The following is a 25,214-nucleotide window of genomic DNA, read 5'->3' as shown; positions in this document are numbered from 1 at the left end:
AGTACAGACATCTCTTGGGCCTCCCTCCTCTGATACTGTCTGCATCTTCGCTTTGTATCCTCCCGCTTTCGCTGCCCAGGTTTTCTTTCCCACAGTAGCCATCAGGCTGTTCAGACATGTTTTTTTCCGTTCTTGTTTCCAAAATGGAAACTGAGCATGTCAGAGCAGCCAGGGCGGTTTGCACAGTACAGGCGGCAGGTGTGACCAGGCTCCGGGGGGGCCCGAGCCCAGATCAGGAGCCCTGCCTTGGTGGGCATCCCATGCCTCCCGCAGGTGCCAGCAAGACGATGCTGTGCATGGACGCGGGGCCCGGCATCTACCTGCAGATGCTCACTGACCTCTTCCAGGCCGTCGAGGAGACCCGTGAGAGCACGGACTGCAGCGTGTCCATGTCTTGCCTCGAGGTGAGCCGCCCACCCCCTCGGCTGCCCTGTCTGCAAAACGGGCCTGATCATGAGTGCAAAACCCCACGTGTTACCCCAAGGGCCCCCCGGCCTGTGGGAAACCTCAGGGCATCCCAGACTTCTCTGGAGATGCAAAGCCCCAGTGATAGGTAAGCCCCTGTGCTTCTTTTGCATCAGACCTACTGCTTCCAGCGTTTCTGTCTCATCCCAGATTTATAACGAAGTGATCTGGGACCTCCTGAACCCGTCCTCAGGGTTTCTGGACCTGCGGGAAGATTCTAGGGGCAGCATCCAGAATGCAGGCATCACGGAGGTCTCCACCTCAAACACCCAGGAGCTGAGGGTCACGGGGGCCCACGGAGGGACATGTGGCTCCTCCACGTCAGCCACTCTCACCAGCGCTCACAGAGCAGAGCCAGACACACAGCTCCAAAGCTGCTTTCGAGCTAAGGGAACAGCAAACTTCTGCACCACGTCCCCGCTCTCCTAACCTGTGCTCAGGGCAGACATCACCAATGGATCACGCACTCTTCCCTCTGCGTCCAGATGCAGGTGGGGATTCATTTTTTGCAGCACTCCAGGCAGTCGCAGTCAGAGTCGACTTCAGGTCTGAAATCTGTTTGCCATCTTGATCCTAAGTATGGCTCCCATAACGAGGGCGAGCTGTAAACATTTCTACAGCCCTCTGTCTTTCTCTCTCCCTCAAGTCTCTCTCTGTGCAGCCCTTGGGGTGGGCCTCCCGTCTGCTCAGAACATTTCAAAGGTTCCTGATTGCCTCTGAACAGCATGGACTTCTCGGCCCCCAGGCCCTGGATGACCGTGTGCTCTAGCCATGCTGGCGTAGGCATGAGGCCACCTGCCCTTAGCACTGTCCCTCATGGGTTCCAGGTGCAGGAGGGGAGACTTCTTGCCTATTCTTTAATAACAACAACCATATGAGTCTCTCTCCACAATGCTCTGTGGTCTTAGCAGGCCTGGCACACAGTAGGTGCCCAGCAGAGGCTCACTGGCTTGATTTCCACAGCTGCTTGCGCACAAGTGGGTTTCAGGCCACTCGCCAACTCCAGCAAATCTGTACAACTGCCTGGAGTTCCATATGGAAAAGGGCTCGGTGGGGAAGAGATGGGTAATCCATTGGTGATGTCTGCCATGGGTAGAGGAGGCAGAGGTGGTGATACAAGTGTCAACAATCTGCCATTCCTGCTGGATTAGTTGACTCGATTAATTAATTTCTTCATGCCACAAACCAGAAATTGCTTCCACTGGATGCAGTTCTGCCATCAGCATCCCAGCCGGGGAAGAGCTGCCCAAAGGAGCTCGGGAGGGCACATCTCCGTCTCTTGTTCTGCAGGGAGCGTGTGGCCACTCAGGGGCCCTTGACCGTCTGCCCGCTTCTGCCTCTGTCCTCAGACCACGCAGCTCCTCACCAAAGGCAACGGGCAGCGCACACAGGAGTCCACCGCCACCAGCAAGATGTCGTCCCGCTCCCACGCCGTGCTGCAGGTCACCGTGCACCAGCGCAGCCACGGCACAGACATGGCAGAGGAAGTGCACATTGGGAGGCTCTCCATGGTGGGCCTGGCGGGCTCGGAGCTGGCGCCTCAGGTTCCTGTCCTCTTCATCTCCGTTACTCGCCTTGTGTCCATCTGCCCTTTAGTCTGGGAGCAGGACCCTGTCCGTCCTTGTTGAACACTGTCTCCAGCACCTAGGACAGCACCCGGTCGAGGGGCGGTGCCCGCTACACGTTCGCTGAGTGAATGAATTCTCAGCAGGTATTGGGGGTCACTCCCGCGGGGCCAGTATTTATGGAGGGCTTCCTGTGTGGCAGGCTGTCCCGGGCACCAGAGACGTGAAGATGAGCAACCCCCAGACCCTCGCCCGCGGGGAGCTCTGAGCCTCTGGGGGCGGGCGGGAGACAGCTGTGTAGCTGGTAATTACAGCACGGGGAGGCCTGCGCCTTGAGATTCGGGGTCACACAGAGGCTGTGGAGCCCAGAGGAGGGTGGGGCCTCGGGGCTGAGCCTGAAAGGTCATCAGGAGTTCGGTGGGTGGAGGGAGCAGCGTGTGCGGGGTGGCTGTCGGGATGCCCTCCGGGGACCTGCCTGCTGCGCCCGCGCCCCTGGCTCGCTGTCCTTCTTGGCGCCTGTTGCTGGGAGGGAGGGTCGTGTGCACCGTTGGCCCAGGGGCCGGAGCAGTCTTTGAGGACAGGACCCAGCCCAGCGCCAGGAACAGAGAAGGTGCCTGATGGAGGCCAGGTCAGAACGACAGGAATATTATCAACAAGGGACGTTCTCACGTCCCCCTAATGCACCAGGCACTTAGCGTTCGTCACCCACCTAATCCCCCGACGCCCGTAGGGTAGGCGGCCTCATGCCTGGCTTACAAATGCACGGCTGAGACTCGGGGTGGTGTGACTTCGCCTGCACAAAGGTATCAGGTGGATCCAGCCTTTGGACCTGGAGGGATCTGGCCCAAATCCGTGCCTTTCACTGATGATATTTGTCCTCCAGTTTGCAGGCTATGCTCTGAGTCCTTGGGGTTTGTCAGTCATTGCAGTGCTTCATTCAGTCATTGCATTGCTTCATTCAGTCATTCATTCGTTCACCTGCCCTGCACCTGGCCCTGCCCTTGGTGCCTGGGCTGCTGAAAGGAGCAGAGCCTGGCCAGCTGGCCCAGAGGCCGACAGGTTCAATGTATTGTATTAATGTGGTATGAAATTTGAGGTACAGTAAGGCCAACAGATCAGGAGATGACTGCCATTGAAGAAATGGTTTGCTACTCACAGCTCCCAAGAGGAGGGGGCAGGAGAAGCCAGGCCGGGCCACACGGGGAAGCACCAGGGTTGGTCTGGAGGCAGAGGGAACAAGGGGAAAACATGGGCCAGAGCCTCTCTCGTGACTTCCCTGGGAAGGCAGGCTGAGCACTGGCCAGTTTGAATAATTCCAGCGGGCTGTGGGGCACAGAGGATGTCTTTGGTTGTCTGGTACCTGCCCTGGGTGATGAGGGCAGGTAGACAGTGGCCCAGAGTGTGGGAGCCCCAAGGAGGAGGGGGTGGGGTGAGGGCTCTGGGTTGGCTGGTTTGCATTGAAAGGTGTGCTCACGGGTGACTTGTTTGTTATCAGAAGGAACTGGCAACCCTGGGAGGGGCAGCAGGGCCCCAAGATGACAAAACATTAGGATACAGAAAATAAAAGACGTGGTTCATACACAGACAGATGTGGGCACAGACAGTTTCATGTAGACCAAGCCGAGTGCGATGGAGCCCTGGGAGTCTGCCCGTGCCAGCTGGACTTGGCCATGTGCTCAGGGGGCAAGGTGGAGACCAGCCTCCTCAGATCTTAGCTCTTGGAGAGGCCGTTGGACAGGGGCTCAGGCCCTAGGTTCTTGTTCTCCCTCTGCTGCAAATCGCTGTGTGCCTTTGGTCAGCCCCTGTCCCTCTCTGGGCTGTATACTCAGGTGGCCTAGGGGCTGTCTTCAGGCCTGGTTGCCTATCACAGTCTGTCATTTCTTCATAGAAAATCACTCACAAAAGAGTTTGTTCCAGGGCACAAGGCCTCTGAGCAAAACCCCAAATTCTGTGGCACAGACACGTGACACGTGAGCAGCTGCCGTGGCCTGGGTCATGCTGGCAGCTCCCACTCAGTGAAAGTAGCAGCTCATGTTTACTGCTCGCTTCTGTGGGCCCATCTCTGAGCTGGCCTTGCCTGTCAAATCCTCACCATGACCAGAGCAACTGCCTCTTTTGACAAATAAGGAGACTGAGACAGGCTGGGAGACTTGCCTGAGATGTCATTTAAGCCGTTCTCAAGCCGTGCTCCAAACTGGCTCTAAAACCCATGTCCCTTAAAGAGAAAACGTTATTTTCCTTTCTGATTTCAAATGTAACCAAATCAGTGCAGAAAATATGGAAAATATGGTTAAGCCAAAGGAAGAAAATTAAAGTCCCCACAATGGCTGCACTGAGAGGCAATCATCCCGGAGGCAGTTTGGCGTGTGTCCTCCTAAGGCCCCCTCAGGCATCTTTATACATTTGTTCAGTGCTCAGACATCCAGCCACACTGCGGGCCAGACGCCTGCCCGTGTCCAGGCCCTGGGGACAGATGGCCAACCAAGGTGACAGCTCCATCATGGAACTCATGTTCTGTGGGGAGCAGTTAGGGAAATAACAAACGCATAAAAGAGCGAAATAATTGCCGAGAGAGCCAAGCAATTTGAAGGAAACATACAGGGTGGCGTGGTTGCCCCGTGGAGTGAGGGGGGTGGGCACTCCCGCAGGAGGACCACTAGGCTGAGACTGGGAGGGCGAGAAAGCTTCGGCGTGGGGGGGCTTTCTCGCAAAAACACACGCGTTTGTGTTTTTATCATAAAAAGGGGACTGTTCAGCCCAGGCATCCCTCTGAGCCCTTTTTAATCTCATTTCACAGAGAGCATCTTTTCAACATTGGTAAACGCTCTGCCTTACCCCCTTGCCTGGCTGTGTGGTACTCCACTGCAGAATCTGGTGTCGTTTCTCTCTCCAGTCCCTGGGCTGTGGGAGTGTAGTCAGTGCAACCACCCTGAGCCTCCCAGGGTGGGGTGGGGTTATCGCATCCTCTGGACCTCAGTCCCCTCCCCCCAGGGCCTGGGGTGGGGAGATGGCAGGGTCTGGGGGGGAGGACCACCTCCCCGCCAGCTGGCTTCTTCTCACTCAGACCCAGAACCGAGGCAAGAGGATGAAGGAGGGCACCCCCATCAACCGCTCCCTGCTGGCGCTGGGCAACTGCATCAACGCACTCAGCGAGAAGGGCGACAGCCAGGCGCAATATGTGAACTTCTGGGATGCAAACTCACGCGTGCCTGCTGAAGGTATGAGCCCCAGGCCAGAGACAGGCGTGGCTGCAGCATCTGGCTGCATCTTTCAGGATTTACCTGGGCCTAAGGGCCCTTCCAGGAACCCCTGAAAGCAGGAAAATCTCTGCTTTATCTGGAGAAATCATCTCTAGTCACTGCTCGAATCCCCCCTCCATCCCTCTGAGTGTGTTCCAGCCCATGCTTGTACACTCCTAGGGACAGGGAACTCACTACCTCACCAAGGCTGTCTGTCTCATCACAGATGGTCTGAGAAAATTCCTCTTCATACTGAGCTGAATGCTGTCACCTCTATTCTACAGCAAGGCAGGGTGTAGGTAAACAGATAGGCAAAGCAACAAATAAATGGCTCTGTAAGTTTGGCCTCTTGGTCTAATCTACCTGCATCAGAGTGGAAGTCAGATGGGGCGGGCCTGCAGCAGGTCCATCTCATCCTGAGTGTCACCCCCCTGAGCACTGACCCCTTGGTCCAGCCTCAGCTGCCCTTCTCAGGGTTTGGAACAGGAACCCCAGATGGGCTGGTCCAGAGGAGCCCGGGACGGGTAGGGGAGGGATGGCGCCCCCGGGCAGGTGGGAACCCCGGTTCCCACCACCCCCAGCTGGCGCCTTCCACTGAGCAGGATGCCCTGGAAGGGAACAGCCGGATGGTGATGATTGCCCACATCAGCCCAGCCAGCATGCACTTCGAGGAGTCGCGGACCACCCTGCTGTACGCGTACCGAGCCAGGAACATCAAGAGGAGGGTGGGCCACTCCCTCCCACCTTCCCTCACCCGCTCCCTGTGTTTTACTCTCCTGCATGCTCACTGGGTTCTACAGCTCTCCCTCCGGAGGCTCTAGGGGAGGGTCCCTTCCAGCTCCCATGGCTGCTGGCACTTGGCTTGTGGCCACATCCCTCCAGTCTCTGCTCCGCCTTTACGGGGCCTTCTCCTCCTCCCTTTGCTTCTCTCCTTCTCCTCTTTTATGAGGGCAGTTGGCATTGATTTTAGGGCCCTCCCTAATCCGGGATGATCTCATCTCAAATCCTTAATTACATCTGCAAAGACTCTTTTTTCCAAATAAGGCCACATTCACAGGGTTCAGGGAAGGGACTTATCTCTGTGCCTGGCATCGCTGTAAGCTCTCAGTGTGATCTGATTTACTTAATTCTCAACAACCCGCTCCCTAGGAGGTAGGTCCTATTATGATCCCATCTTACGGAGTGGGCAGCTGAAGCACAGAGAGATAAAGCAACTTCTCTAACCTACCACAGCTGGGGCAGAGCTGGTGTTGGGGCCCAGGGAGCCTGGCTCCGGAGTCCATGCCTCACACTGCTGTGCTGTTCTGTCTACACTGCTGTACTCAGTGTAAAGGATTCATCTCTTAAGGCTGTGTGACAGTCAATGAGATAATGCACATTAGCGACTTAGCACAGGAGTGAGTAGTGGCCAACATATGACAGGTGTTATTTTACTATCATTATTACCATGTGTCGACAGACGAGGGATGAGCCCTTCCCAATGTCCAGCTCTGAGCGAGGCGCCACCATAAAACCATCATTGGCATCAGCACCAACATCATCAGAGCTTCTGCTCCCACACGAACCCTGAGCTTAGCAGAGGAGAAGGCAGCTATGAGACAAGAACCCACACAGATGAGTGTTTCATTGCCAACTGTGGCAAGTGCTCTAAACGAAAGCCACAGGGCGCCGCAAGGAAGGACCACAGAGAAGGCTGAGTTTAGAGGAGTCTTACACCAAGGGGGACTGGCTCCGGCAAGGGAGCTGAGCCCCGAGCGCTAAAGAGAGTGTGTCTGTGCAGACTGAGGGCCAGTGTGCACTTCTGGTGGAACTTCAAGTGCGTGTGCCCTGCGGCCAGCAATGTCACCTTCCGCATCTACCAAAGAGAAACTCAGACCCACGTGCTCAGGGAAGTTGTGTCACAGGAAAGCCCCAAAGTGCCCTTTGAAGAGGTGCCTGCTGTGTCCCTGTTCCGGCCCGCTCTGCAGCTGTTACAGAGAATGGGGTAGACCCATCTGTGCAGACGGACAGCCTCTAAGACACACCGTTGGACCAGAAAAGCAAGTTAAAGAACAGCAGCTACAGTCTGATATAATTTACGTAAACCCCCCAAAGCCGAACCCACACCCCCAAAACTCCCCATGTGTATCTCTCTAGATACATGTATATGTATAAAACCGCACAGAGAAAGATTCGGAGGGGCACACACCAAAATGGTAGCAGTGGTTACCCAAGGGGAGGGTTTTCAAAAACCTCTCCATGGATTGTTTGAATTTTGGTTTTTTTGTGGCAAACTATACATAACATAAAATTCACCCCTTGAACCATTTTAAACGGCCCAGTTCGGTGGCATTAAGCACATTCACATTGTTGTGCGACCATCCCCACTGTCCGTCTCCAGAACTTTCATCTTCCCAAACTGAGACTCTGCCCAGATTAAACACCGACTCCCTCCCCTCCCCCACTCCTGGCCCCTACCCCCTACTTTCTGTCTCTGTGACCCTGACTCTTCCAGGGACCACACAGGTGGATCATACGGTGTTTGTCCTTCTGCATCTGGCTTATTTCGTTTTTCATCATGTCCGTCCATGTTGCAGCAGGTGTCAGAATCTCCTTCCCTTTTAAGACAGAATAGTACTGATTTAAATTTTCCTGACAAAACGTGCTTGCGTCTTTCTGGCATAAATCCATTGGGTGACAGGTGTCCTTCGCGGGGCAGCCAGCTGGCCCTGACCTTGGCCACGTCCCGCCACCAGGTCAAGCGCAACCTGCTGAATGTGTCCTGCCACATCGCGCAGTACGCGGACATCATCTCCGACCTGGGCAGGCAGATCAAGCACCCCAAGGCCAAGGTGGAGAAGCAGGAGAAGGAGAAGAGAAGCATCCCGGAGGCCGACATGCTCAAGGTAGGGCCGTACACGCACCCAGTGCCTCCTGCTGCTGGGCCGTCCGGGACACCAGAGGCCCACTGCGTCCTCCTGCCCCGCCTGGAGCGGTGTCTGCACTGAGCGCCCCACACGGGGTGACTGCCGAGCCCAGCCTGACCTTTTTTTAAAAAATTTTTTTTTTATTTATTTATTTTTTGGCTGCGTCGGGTCTTAGTTGCCGCATGCGGGATCTTTCATTGTAGCACACAGGCTTCTCTCTAGTTGTAGAGTGCAGGCTCAGTAAATGTGGCACGTGGGTTTAGTTGCCCCGTGGGATGTGGGATCCTAGTTCCCCGACCAGGGATCGAACCTGAGTCCCCTGCATTGGAAGGCGGATTCTTAACCACTGGCCACCAGGGAAGTCCCCCGCGGCCTCAGGGAGCAGGCGTCTCTCTGCTCTCTTCTAATCTCTTCCTTCTTATCTTTCTTCAGCTTTTCTTCTTGCTGCCTATTTTTTTTTTCCTCCCAAATCAGTTTGTTTTTTTTTAATCTTTTCATTTTGGAATAATTCTAAATTTACAAAAAATTTGCAAAGATACTACAGAGTTCCCAGCTTCCCCTAATGTTAACATCTAGGGCCTTCCAAAAAAGTGCGTTGAGGCAAAACTCACACCACATAAAATTCACCATCTTAAAGCAAACACTTCATTCAGCACATCCACCGTGTTGGGCAGCCGCTGTTTCTGTCTCATTCTGAAACGTTTCCACCCCAAAGTGAAACCCGTACCCACTAGGCAGCCTCTCTCCATCCCTCCCTTCTCCCCAAATCGGCTTGATGTAGGCCTCCTTTTGGGGTAGAGCACACCATAGTTTTACCCTAAAATTAATCAGTAAGTTTAAAAGGTGCCCATAAAAATACCTGTAACGAAGTCAAGTAAACGTATGTACACACACACACACACACACACACGTTCTTTTGGCTTATTAAGATAAGTTTTGGCATAGTAAATAAAGGATTTTTGAAAATCAATAAGAAAGAACCAACAGCCCAATTAAAAAATGAGGGTGAAGAAATGAATAGGCAATTCAGAGAGTTTCTAGTGGCCATATACATAGGAAAAGATTCTCAATTGCATTAGGAAACAGAGATACAAATTGAAAGAATTTTCACTTATTGGACTGGCTAAAATTAAAATGTCAAGTAGTATTAAATGGATAATATAAAATAAAGTGTGGAAGGCAGCCTTAACCACTATTATTGGGAGTCTAAATTAACACTTCTCTTTGGAGGCTGTTTTAGCTGCATCTTTTCAAACTTTAAGTGTATGTGTTCTGTGCCCAGCAACTTCCCCCAAATCTACCAGGAGACGCATGTGCTCACATGCCCATCAAAGGGGATGGGACAAGCTAACTGGTGGGTGCCTCCTATAGATCACCCTGCAGGTGCTACAGAGAATGGGGCAGACCCATCTGTGCAGACGGACAGCCTCCAAGACCATTGCTAGATGAGAAAAGCAAGTTAAAGAATAACAGCCATAGCCTGATATAATTTACCCACCAGAAAACCTGTATATCTCATTAGATACAGATATATGTACAAAACTGCACAGAAAAAGATCCGGAAGGGCACATATCAAAATGATAGCCGTGGTTTCCTGTGGGTGGGGGACTGGGGTTGGGGGGAGGGCAATCAGGTACATGATCAAGTCTTGATGTATTATTCGAATTTTTATCACAAAAACGTGTTCCTATATTAGATGTGTAAATACATCATATTTAAAACGTTTCCTGATTGTTATAGTAATATGTGTTTATCATTCAAATCTTGGAGTATGCTGCAAAGTGTAAGAAGAAAATAGAACTCACTCATAATCCCACAACTTGCAGATACCACTGTTAGATTTAGCTATTTCCTTCCAGCCTCTTAAATAAATCCGTACACACATGCACAGCAAAATTGGGAGTTGGGGGGACATCCCTGGTGGCACAGTGGTTAAGAATCCACCCGCCAATGCAAGGGACACGGGTTCGAGCCCTGATCCGGGAGGATCCCACATGCCGCGGAGCAACTAAGCCCGTGCATCACAACTACTGAGCCTGCACTCCAGAGCCCACGAGCCACAACTACTGAGCCCACGCACCACAAGTACTGAAGCCCATGCACCTAGAGCCCGTGCTCCACAACAAGAGAAGCCACCGCAATGAGAAGCCCGCGCACCGCAATGAAGAGTAGCCCCCACTCTCCACAACTAGAGAAAGCCTGCACGCAGCAACGAAGACCCAACAAAGCCAAAAATAAATTTAAAAAAAAAACTTGGAAGTTGGGATCAGGCAATGTCACACATTTAATGAGTACCTACTATGTAACAGGTGCATATCAGTGTTGGGGATGCAGGGAGGGAACGAGCCATACACAGACCTGGTTCAGAGTCGTCCAGCAGAGGAACTGCACGTGCAAAGGCCCTGGGGTGGGAGTGGGTTTGATGAGTTCAGGGGGCAGAGGGCCGCCCACGTGGCTGGCACCTGAGGAGAGGTGCGTGGTGGGAGCTGAGGCTGGAAGACATCGAACAGGGGCCTGGGTTTATCCTGACTGTAACGGGAAGCCAAAGAGACCTTGAGCAGGACAGCAATGTGCCAGGAACCCCCCTTGAGCTGTATATTCGAGAAGTGGAAGTGAGACTACGCACAGGGCAGGTGGGGGATTCTCCACGGCTGGGGTTTTGTCTGGAGACCATGACAGGGGTTGAGGAGGAGGCCAGGAGTGACCACAGTGGTCAACTGTGAACACCACGTCGAGGAGGGAAGTAGAAAGTGCTCACACTTCTGTTATGAGGATTTTCCAGTACTCACAGAAGGAGAAAAAACAGTAAAGCGAGCCCTCGTTACCCACTCTCCCGGCCTGTTTTCTTCCCATGCACTTCCCTCAGCCTATTATCTTGAAGCAAATTTCAGTCATCATATCATTTCATTCATAAATATTTCAGCCTATAATCCCTAAAAAATAAAGGCTCTTTACAAACACATAACTACAGTATCATTTCCACACCTTAAAAAGTATTAACAGTAATGTGTTTGTATCACCAGAGAGCCAATAGGTATTCAACTTTCCAACAATCTCAGCGACGTCCTAAATCTCTTTTGTTTTTGAACTAGGATCCCGAGAAAGTCCACATCTTGAATTTGGTTGATAAATCTTAATCTTTTGTCTCTTTTATTCTATGTGCTTTCCTGCTCCACTTCTTTGGGTTTTTCTTTTGATTGTTGTTGAAGAAACTGGGTCGTTTGTCCCGTGGAGTTTCTTACAGTCTGGTTTTGCCAATAGCATGTTCCTCTGTGCTTCCTATATGTTGTTGTCTAAAGGCTTGAAAGAGGAACTTTAGAGAACTTTTCTAAAAAGCAGAATTGAGAGCACATTGTTTTTGCAATGGGGGCGATAGCTCAAACACAGCGAAGTGGATGGAACGGAGAGTTCTGGGGCTGGCGGGGCTGACAGAGCCTGGGGGCTGCAGCTGTGCCTACAGGTGGGAGATTCGGGTCAGTGGAGGGTGAGATGTCCAGAGGAGAGGAGGCCAAGGAATGCAGGCCCTTGGGTGGCGACTGGATAGTCTCTGAGGACTTTGTTGTCATCAGGAGTGATGAGCAAGAAGCGGTGAGGAGAAAGTCAGAGAGACGGATGAGAAAATTTTCCGTGGAGAAGGGAGTGTGGCCACGGCATTGAGTAGGCACTGGTGATGGGGTGATAACACGCCCTTCAAAGGAGTTGGAGAAAAACACTCGGAGGGAATACATGTCCAGAAGGAGCAGGAGAACGCCTACCTCAGCTCCAGCCCCAGTGGTCAGAGGGGGACAGGAGAAAACACAGCCTCCCTGGGAGGGCTGCTTGGAGATAGACACGCCATCATTTTTGTCCGGCTTTATTGAGATATAATTGACACATAACAGTGTGTGAGTTTAAGGTGTACACGATGATGCCTTGTTACCATATATTTCGCATTTATTGCCACGGTAAGGTCAGTAACACTTCCTTCTCTTCACACAATTACTATTATTTTGTTAAGGCTGTGAGAACATTTAAGATCTATTCTCAGAAACTTCCAAGTAAACAATATTGTTAACTAGTAGTCACCATGCTGGAATTAGATCCCCAGAACTTAGTCATCTGATAACTGGAACTTTGTACCCTTTGACCAGTGTCTCCCCATCTTCCCCACCCCCACCTCTGGCAATAACCCACCTGTTCTCTGTTTCTATGAGTTCATCTTTTTTTTTTTTAATGTATATTTTAAAAATTTATTTAATTAGTTTATTTTTGGCTGCATTGGGGTCTTCGTTGCTGCGCACAGGCTTTCTCTAGTTGCAGCGAGCAGGGGCTACTCTTCATTGCAGTGCGAAGACTTCTTGTTGCAGTGGCTTCTCGTTGCGGAGCATGGGCTCTAGGCACATGGGTTTCAGTAGTTGTGGCACATGGGCTCAGTAGTTGTGGCACATGGGCTCAGTAGTTGTGGCTCGCGGGCTCTAGAGCGCAGGCTCAGTAGCTGTGGCTCACGGGCCTAGTTGCTCCGCAGCATGTGGGATCTTCCCAGGCCAGGGCTTGAACCTGTGTCCCCTGCGTTGGCAGGCAGATTCTCAACCACTGCACCACCAGGGAAGTCCCCATACTGTTTTGATTACTATAGCTTCATAAGATAGTTTGAAATCAGGATCTGTGTTGCCGTGTGCTTTGTTCTTTTTTTCTCAGGATTGCTTTTTCTACTTGGGGTCTTTTGGGGTTTTTTTTTTCTACTTCTATGAAAAATGCCATTGGAATTTTGATAGGCATTGCACTGAATCTACAGGTGGCTTTGATTAGTATGAATGTTTTAACTATATTAATTCTTGTGATCCATAAATAAAGGATATCTTCTAATTTATTTGTGTCTTCTTCAATTTCTCTCATTGGGGTCTTACAGTTTTCAGTGTACAGCTCTTTCACCTCCCTGGTTAAATTTATTCTTAAGAGTTTTATTATTTTTGATGCAGTTGTATATGGTATTGTTTTCTTTATTTCTTTTTCAGATAGTTTATTGTTAGTGTATTGAAAGGCAACTTATTTTTGTATGTTGATTTTGTAACCTGCAACTTTACTGAATTCATTGATCAGTTCTAATGGTTTTTTCATGGTGTCTCTAGGGTTTTCTATATAAAATCATGTCATCTGCAAACAGACAATTTTACTTCTTCCTGTCTGATTTGGATGACTTTTTTTTTTCTTTTCTGATTGCTCTGGTTAGGACTTCTAGTACTATATTAAATATGAGCGGTAAGAGTGGGCACCCTTGTCTTGTTCCTGATCTCAGAGGAAAAACTTTCAACCTTTCACCATTCGGTATGTTATGTTAGCTGTGGGCTTGTCATAGATGGCCTTTATTATGTTGAGGTGCATTCCTATACCTACTTTGTTGACAGTTTTTACCATGAAAGATGTTGGATTTTGTCAAATACTTTTCCTGTATTATTGAGATGATCATATGATTTTTGTCTTTCATAATATTAATATGGTGTACCATAATTACTGATTTGCATATGTGGAACCATCTTTGCATCCCAGAGATAAATTCCACTTGATCATGGTGTATGAGCTTTCAATGTGCCATGGATTTTGGGTTGCTAGTATTTTAATGAGAATATTTTCATCTATGTTCAACAGGGATATTGACCTGTAGTTTTCTTTTCTTATAGTGTCCTTGTCTGGCTTTGGTATCAGGGTAGTGCTGGCCTCATGAAACGAGTTTGGGAGTGTTCCCTTCTCTTCAGTTTTTTGGAAGAGTCTGAGGATTGGTGTTAATTCTTCTTTGAACGTTTGGTGGAATTCACCCCTGTGCTTTTCTTTGTTGGGAGGGCTTCGATTACTGATTTAATCACCTTACTCATTATTGGTCTGCTTAGATTTTCTGTTTCTTCATGATAAAGGCTTGGTAGTTTGTATGTTTCTAGTAATTTATCCACTTCTTCTAGATTAACCGATTTGTTGGCATATAATTGATCATACTAATCTTATGATCCTTTGTATTTCCGTGGTACCAGTTGTAATGTCTCCTCTGTCATTTATAATTTTATTTATTTGCATCTTCTCTCTTTTTTTTTTTTCTTGGCAAGTCTAGCTAAAGGTTTGTCAATTTTGTTTATCTTTTCAAAAAAACAGCCCTTAATTTTGTTGATCTTAATTGTGTTGATCTTTCCTGTTGTTTTCATGGATTTCTGCTCTCATCTTTGTTATCACCTTCCTTCTGCTAACTTTGGGTTTAGTGTGTTCTTCTTTTTCTAGTTCCTTGAGGTCACTGCTATCATTTTGAAGTATTCCTTCTTGGATCTTTTTCTGCGCAGTGCTGTAGACATAAATGTATTCAGAGAGGTATGTGGTGTGTGTGTATGTGTATGGGGGAGTGGCTTTGGGTTTTTGTATAAATGACTTGACTTTAGCTGTTATTCTTTAACTTGTTTTTCTCAGCCATTGATGTGTCTTGGAGGCCGTCCATCTGCAGAGACGGGGCTCCCTCATCTCTGTAACAGCTGCAGAGTGTTCCATAGGATGTCCATACTGGAGTCTGCTTATCCTGTCCCCTCTGATGGGCACTTTGGGGCTTTCCAGTCACATAGCCTCCTTGCGCACATGGGTGCCTATTTCTCTTTGGTAGATCTGGGGCTCAGGTTTCTGCTGGAGCAAGAGGGTGAAGGAAAATTTCAAAGAAGAGTGGTTGTTGGTGATGACACACTGAGTCCCATGGGGCCAGCAGAGGGCTTCAGGGGCTGGTGGGGGTGGAAGATGGCGTTGTTGTAGAGCATCTATAAAGCTAAGTGATGACCAGGAAGCTTGGGCTTCTTTGGGGTCAGGGGTCAACAGGGATGCATGCCATAATGGCTCTCATCCTGCTGGCCTATTAGTTATTGGGACTGGCCTTGGTGGTCTGAGGAGGTGGGCAGCGTCATGGAGGGGATGAGGGTCTCATGGTGAGCCCTGAGGGCATGAGGGGCTTCCCTTGGGTCCTGCTATGGCGAGCCTAGGGCAGCAGTGGGCAGCTTGTGTCCATGGCTCTGCCAGGATCATTCCTTTATGAGCATTTCCTAGGATATCATGTGTTCCCCAAAAGCTTTATTTTAATGACTGCAATGATTTGGCCATCTGGATGCATCATAATTTATTTAACCAATCCCAGATGGCTTGATGTTTAGGGAAAAGGAATCCCTTGACCACTGCCCTCAAAGTCAGGGGAACCAGCTGCATGTGACAAGAGTGGAGATATCTACTGGGACAGGCAGGGAAAACCATCGATTAATCACTGGATAGCTGTTAGGTAGGAACTGATCATGGGAGACAAAAAGACAAACTAGTTTAGTTCCATGGAACTTATATTCCAGCAGGAAAGGCAGGTGTTGAACATTTACCACAAAATGTTACCAAATTATCGATATGCAGAAGACTGCCAAGGAGAAGGTAGGATGTTTTCAGAGCAAGTGGCAGATGGACCCAGATTGAGAGTCTAGGAAGGTTCCCCTGAGGAAGTGAGGTCAGAGCTGAGACAGCTAGCCCAGCCCCATTCTTCCTTGGATTCCTGAGACTCAAATCCATGCAACCCAACCGCAAAACAGGCAAACAGAGAGTCTAAATCCCTCTAAATGAACCATCCGAGTATCCACCCATCCACCCATCCATCCATCCATCATCCACCCATCCATCCATCCATTCACCTGCCCATCCAGCCATCCACCCACCCACCCATCCATCCTCCATCCATTATCCACCCATCCATACACTGTATATAAAGCCTGTCCTTGGACCCGATCCTATGTGGCCCGGCAAGCATGGATTCAACCCTGGCCTAGGTGGCACTGCTCCCGGTGCAGCTGGCTCTCTTCCTGCCCCCAGCCGCCACCCCTCCGCCCGACACAGAGGAGGACAGCCGCCTGCAGATGAAGGAGATCTGGGCGCAGCTCATCGGGGGCTTCAAGGAGCAGCTGGAGATGCGACGCAGCCTGGTGGAGCTGGAGAGCACCAGCCTCGAGCTGCACGTGGACGTACCTGCCGACCGTGGTGGAGTGAGCGCGCCCACCCTCCCAGGGATGGGCCGGGGAGGCCAGCAGGCCCTGGGGTGGGGAGCTCCTTTTTCTGCTACTGTCCAGCCTCCCCCTACTGCCGGTGGGTCCCCAAGGGGACTTCAGCCAAGGGCACCCTCGCTGCCCTGCTCTCCTGGCCTGTGGCTAATCTGGGCCAATGGGAGAGGCTCCCAGGCCCCTTCGACCTCCTTCTACAGGTGGAGTCCAGGGCCAGCCCTGGCAGGTTAGGGTCAACCCCATTTCACAGCGAGGATGTTGAGGGCAGAGGGGATGTGGGTTTGCCCAAGGTTGTGCGTCCACTCGGCCAGGGTCTTTCTACCATTCCACACGCACTCGCGGTTCACACCTACTGTGAGTGACTGACTGCCTGGAGAGGGACTGGCCGTGCACTTTGTCGTCCAGACCAGGAACACCAGAGGGTGGGGAGGCGCTATTAACAATCATGCTGGGATCACAGTGGGCAACCTAGGACACGTGTCCTCTCCGCTTACAGGCCCCAGCGCTGTGACTTGAGTCCATTTCTTCGCCAATCCTCCCCCATTTCTCCTCCTCCTCCTTCCTTCCTGTTCATTTTCTTAATCACACAAACAGCAGGGCACCTGCACTAGAGGAATTCTGATAAAGGAAGCGCTCCCTCCATCCCATCCGCTGCTCCCAGCCCTCGCTCCCTCTGGGTCCTCCTTCCTTGCAGTTTCCGCATGACCCTCGTTGTAGTTTAGGTTCGGTCGGGCGCCCTGCGTGCACCTTTGGAGGCGTCGCCCTGACCTGGGTCCTCCCACTCCGTCCTCATGCAGCCCCGGGTGTGCTGCCGTCTCCAAGGTTTACAGCTGAGGGAACCGAGGAGCGTTTACGCGGCAGGCGGCCCACGTCACCCAGACGGTCCTGGGTGGGTCTGGGATTGGGGGCAGGGCGGACACATTGTCACGCGGCCATCCTGCCACAGATGTTTACCAATTCTTTACTTCCTTCCAGTTTTGCTCATGACCTCTTGTTCTTCATAAGCATAGAAGGCATCAGATAGCAGCCCCAATTCTGCCCCATTTTCACGCCCACGCCTGCCAGTAGACCAGGTGGGACCAATAGGAACTCTGAGACAGGAGATGCCAGGGCTCGCCAGGCTCCCCGGGCGTGGCCTGCGCTCTGACCCCTGACCCCTCTGTTGAGGCTGCAGCTGGGAGCGGGAGAAGACCCGCCACCTCGCGCACAGGGACAGGCCCCCTGAGAGGGACAAGGAGCCGGGGGAGGCCGACGGGGATGGGGACTCGGGCGGGTCCGCGGAGCCGCACGAGGTGGCCCTGGCCAGAGGGGAGGTCCACATGCTTCTGGCCGAGCGGCGGAAAACCGAGGCCCTCAAGGTGCGGGAGGGACCAGGCGCGCCACGGTCACAGCAGCGCTGCTGAGAGCTGCTAACGCTTTCTGACGGCAGCCGGCGCGCCAGGGCCTCCTACAGTAGTCCCCCGGAGCAGGGCCGATCACGACCATTCTACAGATGTGAAAACTGAGGCTCAGAGACGAGAGAAATTGTCCCCAGTCCCCAGAGAGCAGGGCCCGACCTGAGCCTGACTCCAAAGTCCATGCCCCTTTGAGTTAGACTTATGGCTACACTGGGGGGGCACAGGGGGCCGTGGAAATGGGGCACGAGTGGTGGCGTGGGGTCTACCGAGACCCCCTGCCTGTCTGTGGGCGCCTGCAGTGGCCGCCGTGTGGGGAGCACTTTAGCCCCGCACGGCTCTCCATCGGCGTCCCCTCAGTCTCCCCGAGTCTGGTCTCAGGCGCATGGCACAGGAACAAGGAGCACGGTCAGAGGAAGCCCAGACTCCAGGCTCCTCTCTGGAGAAAGAGCTCTTCTCACATTCCTGTCTTCTGAGAAGAGCTGGCTATTTATATGAACTATTTATATAATAGCTGGTTATCTAATAGTCTCACTTCAGAAAAATGACAGAACTGGCGCTTGATGGAGCCTTTGGGGAAAATGCCAGTGAAGCTGGCTGCTATTTCAGCCCATTAGTTAAATGTTAGCAGGTGTATTTTCAGGCAAGTGGAGAAAACATCTGATGATGTCATGTTGCTAAAACAGGCAGTGTTTATTTCACTTAAAGGCTATTTGCCAAACCAAGAATCTCTTAATATTATTGCATCTGCCTGCAGCAATTTGGAGATTACATGATCTCACTGCAAGAGTCTTCCAACATTTAAAATTAAGAAAAACGCCTTTTTCTTAAAGAGATAATGTGCATCGGCAGAGAATATGGCCTTCGAGAGCCAAGTATAGATATTGAGCTGTAGCATGTAAATGTGAGTCTATTAATGAATTAATTAGATGATCAATCAGTCAATAACAAATCAATGTTTTAAGTGTCCAGCTCAGTGCCAGGCCCTGAGGACATAAAGATGAACAAGATACTCTCTAAGACTTAAGCTGTCAATCTACTGGGAAGAGACAAACAACTATGTACAACGCAGTATGATAGCAGGATAATAGACATAGCAACAGGGTGCTGGGGAGCTGGCGGAGGGGGCTGTTGACTCAGCCGGGGGGTCTGGGAGGACCTCAGGGAGGAGAGGAGGATCTTGCTAGGGGAGCTGAGCCAGCTCCGCCCAAAGTGGTCCCCTCTCGGTCCCAGAGGATGAAGACGCAAAAGGCTGGAGCACGTCCTCTTGGGCCGCACTGGGGGCTGTTATCCGACCTGCTTCCAGGGACCGTGATTTGGGGGAAGGGATGTCGGCAGCTGCAGCCCCAGGCATTACTATCTGGGGGCCTAGATGGAGTTACATGGTGTGGTGGCGATTTTAGGTGTCAGCTTGGCCAGGCCATTGTACCCAGTGATTCCGTGAAATGCTAATCTAGGTGCCGCTGTGAAGGTATTTGGTAGGTGAGGTGAACATCTACAATCAGTTGACTGTAAGTAAAGATTATCCGGGATAGTGTGGCTGGGCCTCATCCAATCAGTTGAAAGACCTTACCAGCAAAAACTCAGGCTTCCCAGAGAAGAGAAAATTCTGCCTCAAGACTGTGGCATCAGCTCCTGCCTGAGTTTCCAGCCTGCTGGCCTGCCTGACGAATTTTAGACTCACCAGCCGCGATTCTTTAAAATAAATCTGTGTGTGAGTGTATGTATATGTGTGTGTATATATATATGTATATATACATATACATGCAAACATATACATAAATGTGTATATATGTATTTACGCATAAACATATATAAACACATATGTACATAAACATGGATAAATAGATATATGTATGCGTTTCTCTCTCCTATTGGTTCTGTTTCTCCAGAGCCCTGACTGACCCACAGAGTAAGGTAAAGGGCCCCAGGCAGACCTCACAGGCCCCCCAGCCGGTTTTCTGCAGGAGGGAAGCCGTTCCCAGTGGGTGCAGTGGACAAGCTGTGCCTCCTGTCTCCCTGCTCCTTCTCATGTCCTGCTTTGGCTCAGGAGAACCAGGGCCTCCTTTGCAGACAGGAGGCCTGCAATATGGTGGCTGTAGAAGGCACCCCTTCAGAGAGTACTCTGTGAGGGCCAGGAACAGCTCACGAAGTCTTCATGGTGTGAAAACGGGCAGCCTTGGCGCCCCATAGCAGACACAGTGGCGAGGGGCGAGCCCTGGGTCTGTGTTCTTGAATAGAAAAGGCAAGGTACAGTGAGGCCAACAGATCAGGAGATGACTGCCTTGGAAAGATCGTTTGTTACTCACAGTTCCCAAGAGGAGGGAACACGTGATGCCAGGCAGGGCCACACGGGGAAGCACCAGGTGTCAGAGGGAGGGGCAGTGTGATGTCTGTTGAAGGAGTGGACAAGGCAGGTGGGCAGGCTGAGGGCTGGCTGGTCTGGATCATTCCAGCGGGCTCTGGGGCACAGGGCCCGTCCCTGGTTGTCTGGTACCTGCCCTGGGTGATGAGGGCAGGGGGACAGGGGCCCAGAGGGGGGGAGCCCCATGGAGGAGGGGGTGGGGGTGGGCTCTGGGCTGGCTGGTTTGCACTGGAGGGTGTGCCTGAGGGAGAGTGGCTCACTCTCTGTAGAACTTGGCCATCCTGGGAGGGGCAGTCCCTCCAGGGTCAGCAGGGTCCCCAGATGTGACAGCATCAGAACAGAAAGTAAAGGACACGGTTAATGCAGGGTGGCGGCCGCACATCCTCAGAGTCAATCCCGAGTGTGTTCATGAGCACAGTTTGCAAAGCTGAGCCCGTAAGAACGAGCAGACGTGGGAGCAGAGACCCACGTCTGCCCTGAGCCCTTGGTCTCTCCGCCAGGCCGGGCTGGAGCAGCGTCTGGCCAACGCCAAGAAGAAGGCCTCGCCGATGGAGCAGCTGCCGCCCACGCAGGTCGTCAGCAAGGACAGCGGGAGGCGCTGCGACTGCTTGCAGGGCCCGCGAGCTGGAGGTGGAGGACACGGCACTGCAGGCCAACAGCCTGTGCAGGAAGAACCTGCTGTGCCAGAAGGACTTTGTGATCCAGCGCTGCCAGCAGCACCGGCGGCTCTGCGAGCAGATCATCCAGGACCAGCGGCAGCTGATTCAGGGTGAGGCCAGCCGCCCAGCCCACCCCGAGGCTCTGATCTCTATTAGCGTTACTTTCTGGAAAGAGGAGGCAGTGCACATGGTCCAAAAAACAAGTCACATCCCACATGGCAGTCCAGTAGACACCAGTGTCCCCGCCCACTGCTCCCGGTCACCTGCATGTCCCCCAGGCAGGGTCTGTGCAGGGCATGTGTGTGTAAACAGATTTCTTACACCAACAGGAGTGTACCATGCACGCCATGCTGTGCTTTTCCTCACTTACTCACCCATCCTAGAAATTGTATTATGAGTGAAATCTGCCTCATCTGCAGAAATGTGCATGATTTTTTTAACCATCTCTGTTGACAAATATTGAGATTTTTTGCAGCCTTATGTTGCTACGACCCTCCCCTCCTCCACCCCCTCTTTAGTGTTCAGACCCCATGTATAATGGACAACCCTGCTCCAGGTCAGCACCTGTGCAGGTGGCAACCCCCCTACCTGTCCTATTGCCTCTTAGCTCTGCCCCATCATCACCATCATCACCATCATCATCGTCATCACCATCACCACCGTCACCATCATCACCATCATCATCACCATCATCACCATCATCATCGTCACCACCATCACCACCATCACCATCACCATCACCATCATCATCGTCATCACCATCACCACCGTCACCATCATCACCATCATCATCACCATCATCACCATCATCATCGTCACCACCATCACCACCATCACCATCACCATCACCATCACCACCGTCACCATCATCACCATCATCATCACCATCATCACCATCATCATCATCACCACCATCACCACCATCACCATCACCAGGATCATCATCATCATCATGTTTTTATAGTCAACACTGATTTAGGCTGAATCACGAGTCTCCCTTTGGGGAGGCATCTCACAGTTCCTCTTATAATGGGGAAAAGGCACTTAAAAAAACCCAATGACACGGCTTCCCTGGTGGCGCAGTGGTTGAGAATCTGCCTGCCAATGCAGGGGACACGGGTTCGAGCCCTGGTCTGGGAAGATCCCACATGCCGCGGAGCAACTAGGCCTGTAAGCCACAATTACTGAGCCTGCGCGTCTGGAGCCTGTGCTCCGCAACAAGAGAGGCTGCGATAGTGAGAGGCCCGCGCACCTCCCGCGATGAGGAGTGGCCCCCGCTTGCCACAACTAAAGAAAGCCCTCGCCCAGAAACGAAGACCCAACACAGCCAAAAATAAATAAATTAATTAATTTTAAAAAAAAAACCAATGACAACATTAAAGAATGTTCTGGAAAAGAAATCAGGTTTACTTATAACCTAACCCCTTACCAGTCCCTGCCTGTGAGCAGTCAAATTTTGTCAGAGCCATAATTATGCTGTCTTTTAATTTCTTACTTTTTCTTGAGGTAAAATTTACATAACATAAAATTCACCATTTTAACCATTATAAAGTGTGCGACTCAGTGACATTTAGTACGTCTACAGTGTTGTGCAGCCCTCACCTCTAGTTCCAAAGCATTTCTACGAGTCCCTAGAGAACCCAGTCCCGTCAGCAGTCACTCCATCCCCTCGCCCCCCAGCACCGGGCAACCATTCACCTACTTTCTGTTTCTGGGGATTCACCTCTTTAGGACATTTCCTATAAATGGAATCCTAGAATATGTGGCCTTCAGTGTCTGGCTTCTTTGGCTTAGCATAATGTTTTTGAGGTTCATTCACATTTTAGCAGGTGTTAGTGCTTCTCTCCTTTTAGTGGCTGAATAATATTCCATTGATATATCGCATTTTGTTTCTCTGTCATCAGTGGATGGACACCTGGGTTGTTTCCACCCTCTGGCTATTGTGAACAGTGCTGCTGTGACCATTCGTGTACAAGTTTGTACACGTTTGAACACCTGTTTTCAATTCTTTTGGGTATACACCTAGGAGTGGTTCTTTAACTCTTTTTTTTTGGCCTCACCCTGCAGCTTGCAGATTCCCCAGCCAGGGATTGAATTCGGGCGAAAGCACCGAATCCTAACCACTAGACCACCAGGGAACTCCCATTCTTTAACTTTTAAATTAAATTTTATTTATCCTTTAGAATTGTTAATAATATTTTTTTATGATTAGAAGGCAATACATGAACATAACAGAAAACTTTAACAATAGAAACATAAAGAAGACGATCTACAGGAACCCCATTTTCTAGAAAAATCTTTTATCAGGTTGGAGCATTTGCCTTTGAGCTTCCAAAAAAGATATTGTCTTTTTAACAAGTGGCAGATGTTTCGCCCCGTCTCTGCTTCCCGGACTCCCGCAGACGGCGGCCTCGCGCGGTGCCGGAAGCCCTGGAGCAGCGGTACGGCCTACACTCCCGGGAGCTGGGTGTAGACACGCTGAACGGCCTGCTGCGGCTGCACTCCGTGATGTCCAGCGCCCTGCCCGTGAGTCCGCCTCAGGCTCAGGCTCGTGCTCGGCGCCGTCCCCTCCTGCCCCGCCTGTGCGCTAGCCCTGGGGTCAGGAGGGACACCGGCTCTTGTAAAGGGGAGAGGAAACTTGGAAACCCCATGAATCAGGCTGCCTGGAGCCAGAGGTAATTGGGGATGGATGGGGCCGTGCCACGGGCCGGGGTCCAGGCAGGTTTCTGGTGAGGTATCCATGGTGGGGCAGTGGGAATGCACCGTGTGCTGCTCTCACGGCAGGTCTGTGCGCTTGGCTGCCGTAAGGATCCCTCGTGGTGGACGAAAGCCGATGGGAAGGAAGCCTGAGTGCGGGTGGACCTTGTTACTCCGCGATCCAGGAGAGGTGTCTTCCTGGGAACCTCAGAAGGATTCTTAGGGCTTTCCTTGGGCTTGTTGATTCCCCAGGGGGTGCCTCCAGGCTCCTGCGTAAGGATGATTCTGGGCACTCACTAGGGAAGAAGGCTGGGGGTGCGGGGCTCTGCATTCATTATTTAGACAAATGCTGCTATCAAAGCCCTCCCCGTGCCCTCAACCAGGCCTGGTGTCCCCCGTCCACCCTCTCGGGAGAACAAAGGAGAAACTCCCAGGCTTTGGCCAGAGTGGGTGAGGGCAGCTGCCTAGAAGTGTGGCGTGAGGGAGGGGTCCACGGATCCGACAGCATCTAAAGCCACCGCCACCCCCAGTTACCGAGGACCAGGTGCCGACAGTGTCTGGAACTTTGGACGCGGAGCCGAGTGGATCTGGGGAGTTCTCAGCCGCTGCCGCCGTGTGGCTGCCTTTCCCGGGTGGGCTGGTGTAGTCACCACTGACACGTCTGGTGTCCTGCTTGCAGAATGTTCTTGCTGTGTGATGTGCTCTCCCGTTCTTCCCACACGCGTGTCTATTTTAAAACAATCCTTTCCTATGGTAAGTGTAGGGGTCCCCAAGACCACCCTCAGGCTCAGTTCGCTAGAAGGACTCACAGAATTCAGAAAGGCAGTTGTACCAACTGCGACTCTGTCCCCGCTCCACACGGATGCCCCGCCCCCTTCCCAGCCCCTCGCCCCACCCCCTACTTTCTGTCTCTGTGACCCCGGCTCCTCCAGGGACCCCACAGGAGTGGAATCACAGTATCTGTCTTTTTGTGTCTGGCTTATCTCACTGAGCATCATGTCCTCAAGGTCCATCCACGTTGTAGCAGGTGTCCGAGTTTCCTCCCTTTTGAAGGCTGAGTGATATTCCATTGTATGGATGGACCACATTGTGTTCATCCATCATCCGTCAATGGACACTTGGGTGGCTTCCACCCTTTTGGCTGCTGTGAGTAATGCTGCTGTGAACGTGGGTGTACACGTATCTGTGCCCTGCTTTCTTTTTTTTTTTTTTTTTTTAAATTGCATTCCTTCCACACTGAGATATTTTATTTATCCTTTAGAAAACTATATAATTTGCATTTTTTTAAAGGGAAAGGCATTTTAATTAATTAATTTATTTATTTATCTTTGGCTGTGTTGGGTCTTCGTTTCTGTGCGAGGGCTTTCTCTAGTTGTGGCAAGTGGGGGCCACTCTTCATCGCGGTGCGCGGGCCTCTCAGTATCGCGGCCTCTCTTGTTGCGGAGCACAGGTTCCAGACGCGCAGGCTCAGTAGTTGTGGCTCACGGGCCTAGTCGCTCCGTGGCATGTGGGATCTTCCCAGACCAGGGCTCAAACCCGTGTCCCCTGCATTAGCAGGCAGATTCTCAACCACTGCGCCACCAGGGAAGCCCTGTGCCCTGCTTTCAATTCTTCCGGTTACCTCCCTGGGAGTGGGATTGCTGGATCCTATGGCGATTCTTTGTTTGACTTTTCGACGCCCTGCCAGCTTTCAAGGGGGCTCTGACAACACGCATCTCCTTCATGCATCATTTTGCTCAGGTCAAGGCCACGCCCAGTGGTCCCTGGGCTCTCGCCCTTGCACAGAGCCTCCTTTCTGTCCATGATGGGAGGTGTAGTGGAAGAGCTCACGACTCCTTCCAGTGGTGGTGGTCCCTCAGGGGCTCTGCTTGACGACACAGCTCACCCGAGTCCGTG

At 51.6% G+C, this 25,214-nt stretch overlaps 1 pseudogene across 1 annotated transcript; it reads left to right on the top strand.

Moving 5' to 3' along the window:
* Nucleotides 1–260: 260 nt before the first annotated feature.
* LOC309644911 (kinesin-like protein KIF19) lies at nt 261–24,370 on the top strand (annotated as a pseudogene). The gene is made up of 12 exons (XR_014268647.1): nt 261–404; nt 1,815–2,009; nt 5,095–5,248; nt 5,872–5,994; nt 8,005–8,154; nt 14,420–14,506; nt 14,603–14,768; nt 16,019–16,188; nt 20,463–20,731; nt 22,987–23,147; nt 23,406–23,508; nt 24,326–24,370. The product of XR_014268647.1 is annotated as a kinesin-like protein KIF19 (transcript).
* Nucleotides 24,371–25,214: the final 844 nt, after the last annotated feature.

The sequence above is a fragment of the Balaenoptera physalus genome (assembly GCF_965194825.1).
Source record: "Balaenoptera physalus genome assembly, chromosome: 16".
NCBI classification, from domain to species: Eukaryota; Metazoa; Chordata; class Mammalia; order Artiodactyla; family Balaenopteridae; genus Balaenoptera; species Balaenoptera physalus.
Note: the sequence above shows the minus strand (reverse complement) of the source record. Positions and strands in the feature narration are given on the sequence as shown.